The sequence below is a fragment of the Arachis hypogaea genome, chromosome 3 (genome assembly GCF_003086295.3).
Source record: "Arachis hypogaea cultivar Tifrunner chromosome 3, arahy.Tifrunner.gnm2.J5K5, whole genome shotgun sequence".
In the NCBI taxonomy this organism is placed as follows: domain Eukaryota; kingdom Viridiplantae; phylum Streptophyta; class Magnoliopsida; order Fabales; family Fabaceae; genus Arachis; species Arachis hypogaea.
This window is the reverse complement of record NC_092038.1, coordinates 78,829,298-78,843,125: the sequence shown is the minus strand read 5'-3', so window position 1 is coordinate 78,843,125 and position 13,828 is coordinate 78,829,298. Positions and strand designations below refer to the sequence as shown.

The 13,828-nt window shown below is 37.9% G+C and overlaps 1 non-coding gene across 1 annotated transcript; it reads left to right on the top strand.

Moving 5' to 3' along the window:
- Positions 1 to 4,245: 4,245 nt before the first annotated feature.
- LOC112793405 (small nucleolar RNA R71) lies at positions 4,246 to 4,349 on the top strand. The gene has a single exon (XR_003198098.1). It is a non-coding gene; the product is annotated as a small nucleolar RNA R71 (small nucleolar RNA).
- The last annotated feature ends 9,479 nt before the right edge of the window (positions 4,350 to 13,828 follow it).

The following is a 13,828-nucleotide window of genomic DNA, read 5'->3' as shown; positions in this document are numbered from 1 at the left end:
ATGCTCAAAGCCTTGGATCCTTTTTATTTTTTTCCTTGCCTTTTGGTTTAAAGGGCTATTGGCTTTTTCTGCTTGCTCTTTTTTTTTTGAATTCAATGCTTTTTCTTGCTTCAAGAATCATTTTTATGATTTTTTAGATCCTCAGTAACATGTCTCCTTTTTCGTCATTCTTTCAAGAGCCAACTAATTTTAACATTCATGAACAACAAAGTCAAAAGGCATATGCACTGTTCAAGCATACATTCAGAAGTTAAAAGTATTGCCACCACATCAAAATATTTAATCTATTATAAAATTCAAAATTCATGCAATTCTTCTCTTTTTCAATTAAGAACATTTTTCATTTAAGAAAGGTGATGGATTCATAGGACATTCATAACTTTAAGGCATAGACACTAAGACACTAATGATCATAAGACACAAACATAAATAAAACATAAAGCATAATTTTCGAAAAACAGAAAAATAAAGAACAAGGAGATTAAATAACGGGTCCACCTTAGTGATGGCGGCTTGTTCTTCCTCTTGAAGATCTTATGGAGTGCTTGAGCTCCTCAATGTCTCTTCCTTGTCTTTGTTGCTCCTCTCTCATGATTCTTTGATCTTCTTTAATTTCATGGAGGAGGATGGAATGTTCTTGGTGTTCCACCCTTAGTTGTCCCATGTTGGAACTCAATTCTCCTAGGGAGGTGTTGATTTGCTCCCAATAGTTTTGTGGAGGAAAGTGCATCCCTTGAGGCATCTCAGGGATTTCATGATGAGGAATCTCCTCATGTCCATGAGTGGGATCTCTTGTTTGCTCCATCCTCTTCTTAGTGATGGGCTTGTCCTCATCAATGAGGATGTCTCCCTCTATGTTAATTCCAACTGAATTACAGAGGTGACAAATGAGATGAGGGAAGGCTAACCTTGCCAAGGTAGAGGACTTGTTCGCCACCTTATATAGTTCTTTGGATATAACCTCATGAACTTCTACTTCCTCTCTAATCATGATGCTATGAATCATGATAGCCCGGTCTATAGTAACTTCGGACCGGTTGCTAGTGGAAATGATTGAGCGTTGGATAAACTCCAACCATCCCCTAGCCACGGGCTTGAGGTCATGCCTTCTCAGTTGAACCGGCTTCCCTCTTGAATCTCTCTTTTATTGAGCGCCCTCTTCACAGATGTCTATGAGGACTTGGTCCAACCTTTGATCAAAGTTGACCCTTCTAGTGTAGGGGTGTTCATCTCCTTGCATCATGGGCAAGTTGAATGCCAACCTTACATTTTCCGGACTAAAATCTAAGCATTTCCCCCGAACCATTGTAAGCCAATTCTTTGGGTCCGGGTTCACACTTTGATCATGGTTCTTGGTGATCCATGCATTGGCATAGAACTCTTGAACTGTTAAGATTTTGACTTGTTGAATGGGGTTGGTAAGAACTTTCCAACCTCTTCTTTAGATCTCATGTCGGATCTCCGGATATTCACTCTTTTTGAGTTTGAAAGGGACCTCGGGGATCACCTTCTTCATGGACACAACTTCATAGAAGTGGTCTTGATGCACCCTTGAGATGAATCTCTCCATCTCCCATGACTCGGAGGTAGAAGCTTTTGCCTTCCCTTTCCTCTTTCTAGAGGTTTCTCCAGCCTTAGATGCCATAAATGGTTATGAAAAAATAAAAAGCAACGCTTTTACCACACCAAACTTAGAAGGTTTTCTCGTCCTCGAGCAAAAGAAGAAAGAAAGGAGTAGAATAAGAAGAAAATGGAGGAGATGGAGGGGGCTTTGTAGTTCGGCCAAGGGGGAGAAGTAGTGTTTAGGTTGTGTGAAAATGAAGGAGTGAAGAAGGGTTTATATAGGGGTGGAGAGAGGGGTATGGTTTGGTCATTATGGGTGGGTTTGGGAGGGAAAGTGGTTTGAATTTGAATGGTGAGGTAGGTGGGGTTTTATGAAGGATGGATGTGAGTGGTGAAGAGAATGGTGGGATTTGATAGGTGAAGTGTTTTTTTAGGGAAGAGTTATTGAGGTGATTGGTGAATGGGTGAAGAAGAGAGAGAGTGGTGGGGTAAGTGGGGATCCTGTGGGTCCACAGATCTTGAGGTGTCAAGGATAGCTCATCCCTGCACCAAGTGGCGTGCAAAATGCCCTTTCTGCCAATCCTGGCATTAAACGCCAGGCTGCTGCCCATTTCTGGCATTTAACGCCAGCTTCTTGCCCATTCCTTGCGTTAAACGCCAGTCTGGTGCCCCTTTCTGGCGTTAAACGCCAGTCTGGTGCCCCTTTCTGGCGTTAAACGCCCAGAATGGTGCCAGACTGGGCGTTAAACGCCCATTTTGCTGTCTTCACTGGTGTTTAAACGCCAGCAAGTTTTCCTCCAGGGTGTGCTATTTTTCTTTCTGTTTTTCATTCTATTTTTTCTTTTTCAATTGATTTTGTGACTTCACATGATCATCAACCTACAGAAAACATAAAATAACAAAAGGAAAATAGATAAATATAACATTGGGTTGCCTCCCAACAAGCGCTTCTTTAATGTCAGTAGCTTGACAGTGGGCTCTCATGGAGCCTCACAGATGTTTAGAACAATGTTGGAACCTCCCAACACCAAACTTAGAGTTTGAATGTGGGGGTTCAACACCAAACTTAGAATTTGGTTGTGGCCTCCCAACACCAAACTTAGAGTTTGAGTGTGGGGGCTCTATTTGACTCTATTTTGAGAGAAGCTCTTCATGCTTCCTCTCCATGGTTACAGAAGGATATCCTTGAGCCTTAAACACAAGTGATTCTTCATTCACTTGAATGATCAATTCTCCTCTGTCAACATCAATCACAGCCTTTGCTGTGGCTAGAAAAGGTCTGCCAAGGATGATGGATTCATCCATGCACTTCCCAGTCTCTAGGACTATAAAATCAGCAGGGATGTAATGGTCTTCAATCTTTACCAAAATATCCTCTACAAGTCCATAAGCTTGCTTTCTTGAATTGTCTGCCATCTCTAGTGAGATTCTTGCAGCTTGTACCTCAAAGATCCCTAGCTTCTCCATTACAGAGAGAGGCATGAGGTTTATGCTTGACCCTAGGTCACACAGAGCCTTCTCGAAGGTCATGGTGCCTAATGTACAAGGTACTGAGAACTTCCCAGGGTACTGTCTCTTTTGAGGTAATCTCTGCCCAGTCAAGTCATCCAAGTCTTTGGTGAGCAAAGGGGGTTCATCCTCCCAAGTCTCTTTTCCAAATAACTTGTCATTTAGCTTCATGATTGCTCCAAGGTACTTAGCAACTTGCTCTTCAGTGATATCTTCGTCCTCTTCAGAGGAAGAATACTCATCAGAGCTCATGAATGGCAGAAGTAAATCCAATGGAATTTCTATGGTCTCAATGTGAGCCTCAGATTCCCATGGTTCCTCATTAGGAAACTCATTGGAGACCAGTGGACGTCCATTGAGGTCTTTCTCAGTGGCGATCACTGCCTCTTCCTCCTCTCCAAATTCGGCCATGTTGATGGCCTTACACTCTCCTTTTGGATTCTCTTCTATATTGCTTGGAAGAGTACTAAGAGGGAGTTCAGTACCTTTCTTACTCAGCTGACCCACTTGTGCCTTCAAGTTTCTAATGGAGGACCTTTTTCAGTCATGAAACTTTGAGTGGTTTTGATTAGACCAGAGACCATGGTTGCTAAGTCAGAGTGGCTCTGCTTAGAATTCTCTGTCTGTTGCTGAGAAGATGATGGAAATGGCTTGCCATTGCTAAACCTGTTTCTTCCACCATTATTGTTGTTGAAACCTTGTTGAGGTCTCTGTTGATCCTTCCATGAGAGATTTGGATGATTTCTCCATGAAGGATTATAGGTGTTTCCATAGGGTTCTCCCATATAATTCACCTCTTCCATTGATGGGTTCTTAGGATCATAAGCTTCTTCTTTGGATGAAGTGTCCTTAGTACTGCCTGGTGCAGCTTGCATTCCAAACAGACTTTGAGAAATTATATTGACTTGCTGAGTCAATATTTTGTTCTGAGCCAATATGGCATTCAGAGTATCAATCTCAAGAACTCCTTTCTTCTGATTCGTCCCATTGTTCACATGATTCCTTTCAGAAGTGTACATGAATTGGTTATTTGCAACCATTTCAATGAGTTCTTGAGCTTCTGCAGGCGTCTTCTTCAGATGAAGAGATCCTCCAGCAGAGCTATCCAATGATATCTTGGACAGTTCAGACAGACCATCATAGAAGATACCTATGATGCTCCATTCAGAAAGTATGTCAGAAGGACACTTTCTGATCAATTGTTTGTATCTTTCCCAAGCTTCATAGAGGGATTCACCTTCCTTCTGTCTGAAGGTTTGGACTTCCACTCTAAGCTTACTCAATTTTTGAGGTGGAAAGAACTTTGCCAAGAAGGCGTTGACTAGCTTTTCCCAAGAGTTCAAGCTTTCTTTAGGTTGTGAGTCCAACCATATCCTAGCTCTGTCTCTTACAGCAAAAGGGAATAGCATAAGTACGTAGACCTCAGGGTCAACCTCATTGGTCTTGACAGTGTCACAGATTTGCAAGAACTCAGCTAAAAACTGATGAGGATCTTCCAATGGAAGTCCATGAAACTTGCAATTCTGTTGCATTAGAGAAACTAATTGAGGCTTAAGCTCAAAGTTGTTTGCTCCAATGGCAGGGATAGAGATGCTTCTCCCATAGATGTCGGGAGTAGTTGCAGTAAAGTCACCCAGCACCTTCCTTGCATTGTTGGCATTGTTGTTGTTTTCGGCTACCATGTCTTCTTTTTGTTTGAAGATTTCTGGTAGATCCTCTACAAAGAGTAGTGCTTTAGCTTCTCTTAACTTTTGCTTCAAGGTCCTTTCAGGTTCAAGGTCAGCCTCAACAAGAATGCTTTTGTCTTTGCTCCTGCTCATATGAAAGAAAAGAGACCAAGAAAATATGGAATCCTCTATGTCACAGTATAGAGATTCCTTGAGATGTCAAAGGAAAAGAAGAATAGAAGGAGGAGGTAGAAGGAGAATTCGAACTTATCAAGATGGATAGAGTTCGAATTGTGCATTAATGAGGAGTGCTAGTCCATAAATAAAAGGATGTGAGAAGAAGGGAAGAATTTTTCGAAAATAAAATAAAAGATTTTAAAATGATTAAAAGAAATTTTGAAAACTTGATGAATGATTTTCAAAAATTAAAGTTGGGAAAGAAATAAAGTGATTTTGAAAAAGATTTTGAAATTAGAAATCAAAAAGATATGATTGAAAACTATTTTGAAAAGGATGTGATTAAAAAGATATGATTTGAAAAACAATTTAAAAAGATTTGATTTTTAAAATTAATGACTTGGCTAACAAGAAATTTAAAAGATATGATTCAGACATTAAACCTTTTTCAACAGAAAAGGCAACATACTTGAAATGTTGAATCAAATCAATAATTGTTAGCAAGTATTTTTGAAAAATGGAAAGAAATTGATTTTGAAAATATATGATTGAAAAGATATGATTTGAAAAAGATTTGATTTTGAAAAATTATGAAAACTTGAAAAAAATTTGAATTAAAAACAAAATCTTCCCTCTTGTGCCATCCTGGCGTTAAACGCCCAGCCAGGTACCCTGGCTGGCGTTTAAACGCCAGTTTTCCTTCCTTACTGGGCATTTTGAACGCCCAGCTTTTTTTGTGTAATTCCTCTGCTGTATGTTCTGAATCTTCAATTCTCTATATTATTGACTTGAAAAGACACAAATTAAAAATTTTTTGAATTTTTAATGATGAGGAATAATCAAAATGCAGCTAAGATCAAATAAACAATGCATGCAAGACACCAAACTTAGAAGTTTGTATACTATTGACACTAACAAATTGAGAATGCATATGAGAAACAACAAAACACAAAAGACAAGAGAATTTAAAGATCAGAGCAAGGTAATCATCAAGAACAACTTGAAGATCAATGAAGAACATAATGCATGTGATTTTCGAAAATTAGAAGAATAAAGACATGCAATGAACACCAAACTTAAAATTAGACACCAAACTCAAACAAGAAACATAAAAATATTTTTTATTTTAAGATTTTATAATTTTTCTTTTAATTTTTCGAAAATTGAGTGGAAAAGAAAATAAGGATATCAAAATTCTTAATGAGAATTCCAGGAATCATGCAATGTTAGTCTAAAGCTGCAGTCTAAAAAGATTAGACATGGCTAGCCAAGCTTCAGCAGGACATTACATTCAAGAGCTAAATTGATGAGAATCAATCAGATTTTGTGATGATAAGAACATCACCTTGAAACTCTAGAATTCATTCTTAAAAATTCTGAAGAAAAATACCTAATCTAAGCAACAAGATGAACCGTCAGTTGTCCAAACTCAAACAATCCCCGGCAACGGCGCCAAAAACTTGGTGCACGAAATTGTGATCATCAATGGCGCCATCAACATGGTACGCTCAATTGCAATTTCAACTCTTTATCACAACTTCGCACAACTAACCAGCAAGTGCACTGGGTCATCCAAGTAATAAACCTTACGCGAGTAAGGGTCGATCCCACGGAGATTGTTGGTATAAAGCAAGCTATGGTCATCTTGTAAATCTCAGTCAAGCGGATTCAAATGGTTATGGAGGATTAATGATTAAAAGATGAATAAAACATAAAATAAAGATAGAGATACTTATGTAATTCATTGGTAAGAATTTCAGATAAGCGTATGGAGATGCTTTGTCCCTTCCATCTCTCTGCTTTCCTACTGTCTTCATCCAATCCTTCTTAATCCTTTCCATGGCTTGCTGTATGTTGGGCATCACCATTGTTAATGGCTACAGTCCCGTCCTCTCAGTGAAAATGTTCAACGCGCTCTGTCACAGCACAACTATTCATCTGTCGGTTCTCGATCATGTCGGAATAGAATCCAGTGATTCTTTTGCGTCTATCACTAACGCCCCAAAATCGCAAGTTTGAAGCTCGTCACAGTCATTCAATCCTTGAATCCTACTCAGAATACCACAGACAAGGTTTAGACCTTCCGGATTCTCAAGAATGCCGCCATCAATTCTAGTTTATACCACGAAGATTCTGATTAAGGAATCCAAGAGATATCCACTCAATCTAAGGTAGAACAGAGGTGGTTGTCAGGCACACGTTCATAGGTGAGAATGATGATGAGTGTCACGGATCATCACATTCATCAAGTTGAGGAACAAGTGATATCTTAGAACAAGAATAAGCTGAATTGAATAGAAGAACAATAGTAATTGCATTAATACTCGAGGTACAGCAGAGCTCCACACCTTAATCTATGGTGTGTAGAAACTCCATCGTTGAAAATACATAAGAACAAGGTCTAGGCATGGCCGTGAGGCCAGCCCCATGATCTAAGATAGCATAAGACTACTCGAAGATAGCTACCCAGATGATCTAAGAACTAGACATCCAAAGATGAAAATACAATAGCAAAAGGTCCAATTTATAGAGAACTAGTAGCTTAGGGTTTACAAAAATGAGTAAATGATGTAAAAATCCACTTCCGGGCCCACTTAGTGTGTGCTTGGGCTGAGCATTGAAGCATTTTTGTGTAGAGACTTTTCTTGGAGTTAAACGCCAGCTTTTGTGCCAATTTGGGCGTTTAACTCCCACTTTTGTGCCAGTTCCGGCGTTAAACGCCGGGCAATCTTGAGCTGATTTGGAACGCCAGTTTGGGCCATCAAATCTCGAGCAAAGTATGGACTATTATATTGCTGGAAAGCCCAGGATGTCTACTTTCTAACAAATTTGAGAGCGCGCCAACTGGGTTTTTGTAGCTCCAGAAAATCCACTTCGAGTGCAGGGAGGTCAGAATCCAACAGCATCTGCAGTCCTTTTTCAGCCTCTGAATCAGATTTTTGCTCAGGTCCCTCAATTTCAGCCAGAAAATATCTGAAATCACAGAAAAATACATAAACTCATAGTAAAGTCCAGAAAAGTGAATTTTAAATAAAAACTAATAAAAATATAATAAAAACTAACTAAAACATACTAAAAACATACTAAAAGTAATGCCAAAAAGCGTATAAATTATCCGCTCATCAATGGTTCTCCATATTATCCTCCATGGTTATGTCAAAGTATTCTTCCTCTTCTTCTGCACCAACAACCCTTTTTTCTCTTGCTTCCCTCCTTAGTCTTAGGAAGGTTCTTTATGGTTCACTATCAAAGGAAGTTGAAATTTCCTTTCTCCTACCTGTCATACAATGAACAAGTAAAAAAAAAGAAAATAACAAGTGTAGAGGTTACTAAAATAGAGTATAGTCAGCTTGGTTAGAGCAATTTATCAAGTAGTTAGTAGGTTAGTGAGTTAGTTTACTGGAAAGTAAAGCAACAAAGAGAAATTCAAAAGAAATTACTAAAAATTGCATAAAATTAAATGAACAACAAAAATTGAAATTCTAGTAACAAAAGAAAAGAAAAATGCTCAATCTACTTATCCTTCAATTTTGTAATTGTCAATACAAAACCAATCCCCGGCAACGGCGCCATAAACTTGATTCACTCGGAAACTGTCTCTCAACAAATTTTCTTCCGGCAAGTGCACCAGATTGTTGTAAAGTAAAAACTCACAAAAGAGTGAGGTCGAATCCCACAGGGATTGGTAGATCGAGCAATTATAATTGAAGAATTATGCTAGTTGAGCGAAATCATAATTGAATTGAGATTTGCTGAATGTAAAATTGGCGGGAAACTAAAATTTGCAAGAAATTAAATGACCGAAATTAAAGTTCAGGAAATTAAATGACAGAAGCTTAAATTTCAAGAAATTAAACGGGAATGGGGATTTAGCATGAAATTAAAGAGCAGAGATTAAATAGAATGGGTAGATCAGAAAAAGGGGATTCATTGGGCTTCAGGAGATATTGAATTCTCCGGATCAAATCATTTTCATCTCTTCCTCAATCAATGCATTCATTGACATTGTTTGGCAATCTTAGATGATCGGATTCCAATGTCTTGGCTGACCAATCTCTCTAAGCATGAACAATTGCCCAATGTCTTGATTTACTTGCTCATGAGAAGAGTTGAAGTTCGGTCACTGACTATACCACACAAATTAATAGATCAAAGTATTGGTAGGATTCCATGTCACTATATCCATCCAAACCCCAATCTAATCCAATGTGAGAAAGCAATTGAGTTAAGACTGAAAGCTTTCTAACAAAAATCAAGAGAATAGAAAGAAGAAGAAGATGAAAACTATTATTGATCCATTTAATTACAATAGAGCCCCCTAACCCAATGAAAGGGGTTTAGTGGTTCATAGCTCTCAAAATGCAAAATGGAATTGAAAAATACATTTTGAAATCAAAGCTCAGTAAAGAAGAAAAGCTGAAAAGAGATCTGAATGTGTAAAAGTTCCCCAAAATAAGAATGGTAAAAAACAGGTCCCATCACTAACTTGAATTCTAAGCTATTTATACACTCTCTTCCATTGATCTTCAAGCCTTGAATTGGGCTTTTGGCGATGGAACTGGGTTGAGGATGGCTCCAATTGGTTGCCCTTGGTGTTGAGAAGAAATCTGTGTAAAATTTGAAGTCAATGTTTGAAGGCCAACGTTGACTCAAACGCCATCTTAGAGCAACCAGCAAAACCAGCAAGTTTTGCTATCACTGGCTTTTGAATCAACGTTGGAGGGTTAACGTCCTCCGATCCGCGTGTAAGCATACCGTGCGCTTCTGAGCAAAATGCCGAAAATGCTCATCCACGCATACGCGGACTGTGCGCTTGCGCATGGATGCAAGAATTTCATTTTCTAGTTTAAACCAGGGAAGTGGGATGTTGGCTTCAGTGTTGGACCCCCAACGTTCTCTCCAACATTGGCATTTTTGCGCGTACGCGTACTGTGCGCTTAAGCGCCCATTACTTTTTTTGGTGCCCGGGCGTACGCGGCATTGACGCGTGCGCGTCGATTCCAATTTTTCCAATCTCAATTCTGGGCTTAGCATCGCGGACGTCGGAGGTAGCGTTTGAGGTAACGTTGGACCTCCAACGTTCAGTTGTGGCGCGTACGCACACCGTGCGCTTTTGCGCAAACGCCAAAATTTGCTATTTTTTGCGCGTACGTGGCATGTATGCGTACGCGCAACTCAAAAATCCTTCAGCCCCAGAATTGATCATTTTCTCACTAAGCTGGGGTTAACGTTGGACCCCAATGCCATCTCGAACGTGAGCTTCAGCATGTTTATGTTCTGTTTCTCTTCAGGTTTGAGTCAACGTTGGTGGTCCAACTTGGCCACCAACATTGCTTGTTCTACATCCTTTCCATGCTCTTTCTTCAACCTTCCTCCATGCCTTCCTTCACCTGTCATCAACCAATAAATGAATCAAAGCTATGCTAAAATCATGAGAATTCTTATCATTCTTAGCATACAAGTAATCATAACATAAATCATCATGAAATTGCATCAATTTACTCATGGTTGAATGAATATAGGCATACATGAATTTCTACCCTAATGGCTTACTTATGACTCAAGAAAGTGCATAAAACCTATCAAAAACAAAGAAAAAGGCTAGTAAAACTAGCCTAAGATGCCTTGGCATCATTTACCCTATTTTATAATTGTTAAGTTTTAAAGTTATGGTTTTAACTTTAGTTATGCTTTAAGCTTGAATCTTGTGTTGATATGAAGCTCTAGGATTGCCTCTGGTGTCTCGGGGTCTTATAGCTTACATTACTGGGCACTGTTACCTTACTGAGAACCTCTGGTTCTCATTTCATACTTTGTTGTTGTTTTTCAGATGCAGGTCGCAACCCACCTCGGTGAGTTGCTTGATGGTGACAAAGCGGAGGATCTATATCTTGGTTTTAAGTCTTTTGAATATTTTGTTTAAGATCTCTCCCTTTTTGTATTTTATTTTGCCTTAGAGGCTTACTTTATGAGAGATATTCTGTATAAGTTATTTTACTTTCTAAACTCTGTATGTCTGTATATAACTAGCCGGCTTAAACTTTGCAGGCTGTGGCTAGATCCTTATGACTATTATACTCTCTTATATACTTATATCTTGTTATCTTGTACCTTTATCTTGTAACTTAAGTTGGTAGCTTCGTGTGAATGTTTCGCGCATTTTGTATCTTGGTCTTTGAGCTTCATCGGGCTTCTCGATTTATTATTCCTTCTATATCTATTTTATGTATAAGACTTAGAATTGTCATGACCTCTGATTAACCTTTGCTTTATGGCTAGAGGTAAAGCTTAGGGTAATCAGAGTGTTATAGGAAGCACCTCCAAGCACCTCTACTACATCATCTATAACCCCAATCTTCATCATCATTATTTCATCACGAAGCAAAAACCTCTACTGAGTTAAGTTCAACGACATAGTCGCGAAGAACCTAATTTTTGAGCTACTTCTGTTAGGAATTTCATATTCTAGTTTCCATAGTTAGTCTCAATTTGACAAGCCAAACTCGATTCATGAGAGAAGAGAAATAGTAATATAATAGTATTATTAAATTAATATTAGAGATACTTAAGTAATATTATAATATTATTTGATCTGCTTAAGTTAAAAACAGGAGATAAGTTTAATCGGGCTCACAGTCTACTGGTGCAGGTTAACACCAGCACTCTTTGATGACTTTAGCAATGCTAATGCCTCCTCATATATTTTCTATTCTCATGTTAATCATGTTACTAGTGTCATCTATATTAGTAGCTCAGATATTAATCTCTATAAGTGTTGTTATTTGTGTCCTAATACATCTAGTTTTAGTAATTATATACCTGAGATATTTTTCAACCACCTCCCTAACTAGCCAATTATCATCAAGCACATTTCCCCCACCCCCAAAACACTCCAAGCTACTCATTTCCACCTTGAATGGCCAAAAATAAGAGAGAAAGAAAAGAGAGAAAATTTTGAACACATAGAACTTCAAATCTTGATTTCTTCCAAACCAAAATTCAAATCAAAATTTCAAACCAATTATAGGGATCCTCTCTCCTTCCTCTTTAAATCCATGTCCCTTTTCATGGATTAAAATCAGGTTGGGTGGCTGCTCATCTTTCCTCTTTGGTTCGGTTATAAACACCATGCTTAAACATATGTTTTCTTGGTATTCATCCTTAGATCTCTTATTTAACTTGACTTGTGGGCCAAGGAACTTCAATTTCTAGCAAGTTTGAGATGAGGAATCCCTTCCTAACCTGCTGCTAAGGTTTGGCCAATTGGTGATCTTGAGGTTTAAAGTTGTTCTTGATTGATTTTAGGAGGAAAAAGTGCTTTAAGAACAATTCAATGAGCAACCGAATTCGGAAAAACAAATTAAGGTAGGTTTGGTGAAACTATTCTTGATTAATTGTATTTGAGTTGTGTGATTGTTGTATAGTTTGGTTATTCTTGAAATTGATTATTTATATGAGTGATTCTTGGTGAAATTTTGGTGAAAATTTGATGATATTCAAGCTATGAATGTTGTTCTTGGGTGCAGCTGGAAAATCAAACCCCAACCCTTAAATTAGGGATGAAATTGTGATGAAATCAAGTGAAAATCATGGGGATTTAGTGGCTGCAAATTTAATTTGAATTTTAGAAAACAAAAACGGTTACTTGAAGAACATGTCAGAATTAAAGAAAGAGTCTGAAGAATTTATGAAGAACACTTTGAGTTTTATCAAGAACACTCAAGAACAGCTCTTTGATCCATTTAGGGTCAAAGTGTAAATATTATTATGTTTTGGAGGAAAAGTATAAATACTAAAAGTTTAGGGGGTTAAAGTGTAAAAATAAAAAGGGTCAAAATATAATTTTTATAAAATTTTTGGGGTCAAAATGAAATTTTTGAAAATTTGGATTAAAATATTATTAAAAAATAAATAATAATAAAATAATAGTGAAAAGAAAAATTTTTTTAAAAGGCTTAGGAAGACAACTTTAAGCTCAGAATCTCATAATTAACTTCATAAAATACCTAGGGTGTAGTAAGAACATGTTAGTGATGAAAAGATAAAAGAAAGATAAAAAGTTGAAGAAAAAATAAAAGAACGAAGAAAAAGTAATTAAAGCTTTAAATGCAAAGATAAATGTCGATTAGGGAAGCAATCTAGGAGCAACATAGTTAGTGCTTGATTGCGTTTAGAGCTAGGTATTATATGAATTGTTGATATTTAGAAAGGATAATGAAAAATGTTAAAATGTGGGAAAACCCACGAATTGATAATCATTAATTACAAGAATAACCCACGAACTGTTGTGTGTGCTGATCTCGGGGATAGCCCACGAACTGACGATCGCTGTTTTGCTGTGTGTTGATCATGGGGATAGCTCACAAACTGAGGATCGCTGTTTTGTTGTGTGTTGATCTCGGAGACGCCAACAAACTGAGGACTATTATTTCCCCTTGTGCGTATATTATCGCAGCGAGCTTTTTGTCAACTGCCGGTAGTCACGAAGGAGTGGTATTCTTAACCACTGACACGTATGCACGAAGGACACAATGAAAAACCATATTTAGGACTTGTTCCTAGGTGATGTCGGCCTATAGGGTGTAAACTGACACGTGAGCTCATGGCCTGCATAGGACAGACATGCATCATACTTGGTTGCACATTTTTTCTATTATGATTGTTGTATGGATATATACCTTCTTTGTTTGTATTTTATTCTCTGTATTTACTGTGTGCTATTATCTTGTATTTCTATATTTGTATTCCCTTTGTTTGTTTTCTCTATTTATCTATTCTCTATGTTTTCTTTTGTTTACTAGAAAATATATTATTGACTAATAAGCACGACGGAAGCGATTAACTTGACTAATTAGCCCGAGTCTACTAAGAACTTCCCAGTTCTTATCCATTCTCTCCCCCTTCAGATGAGG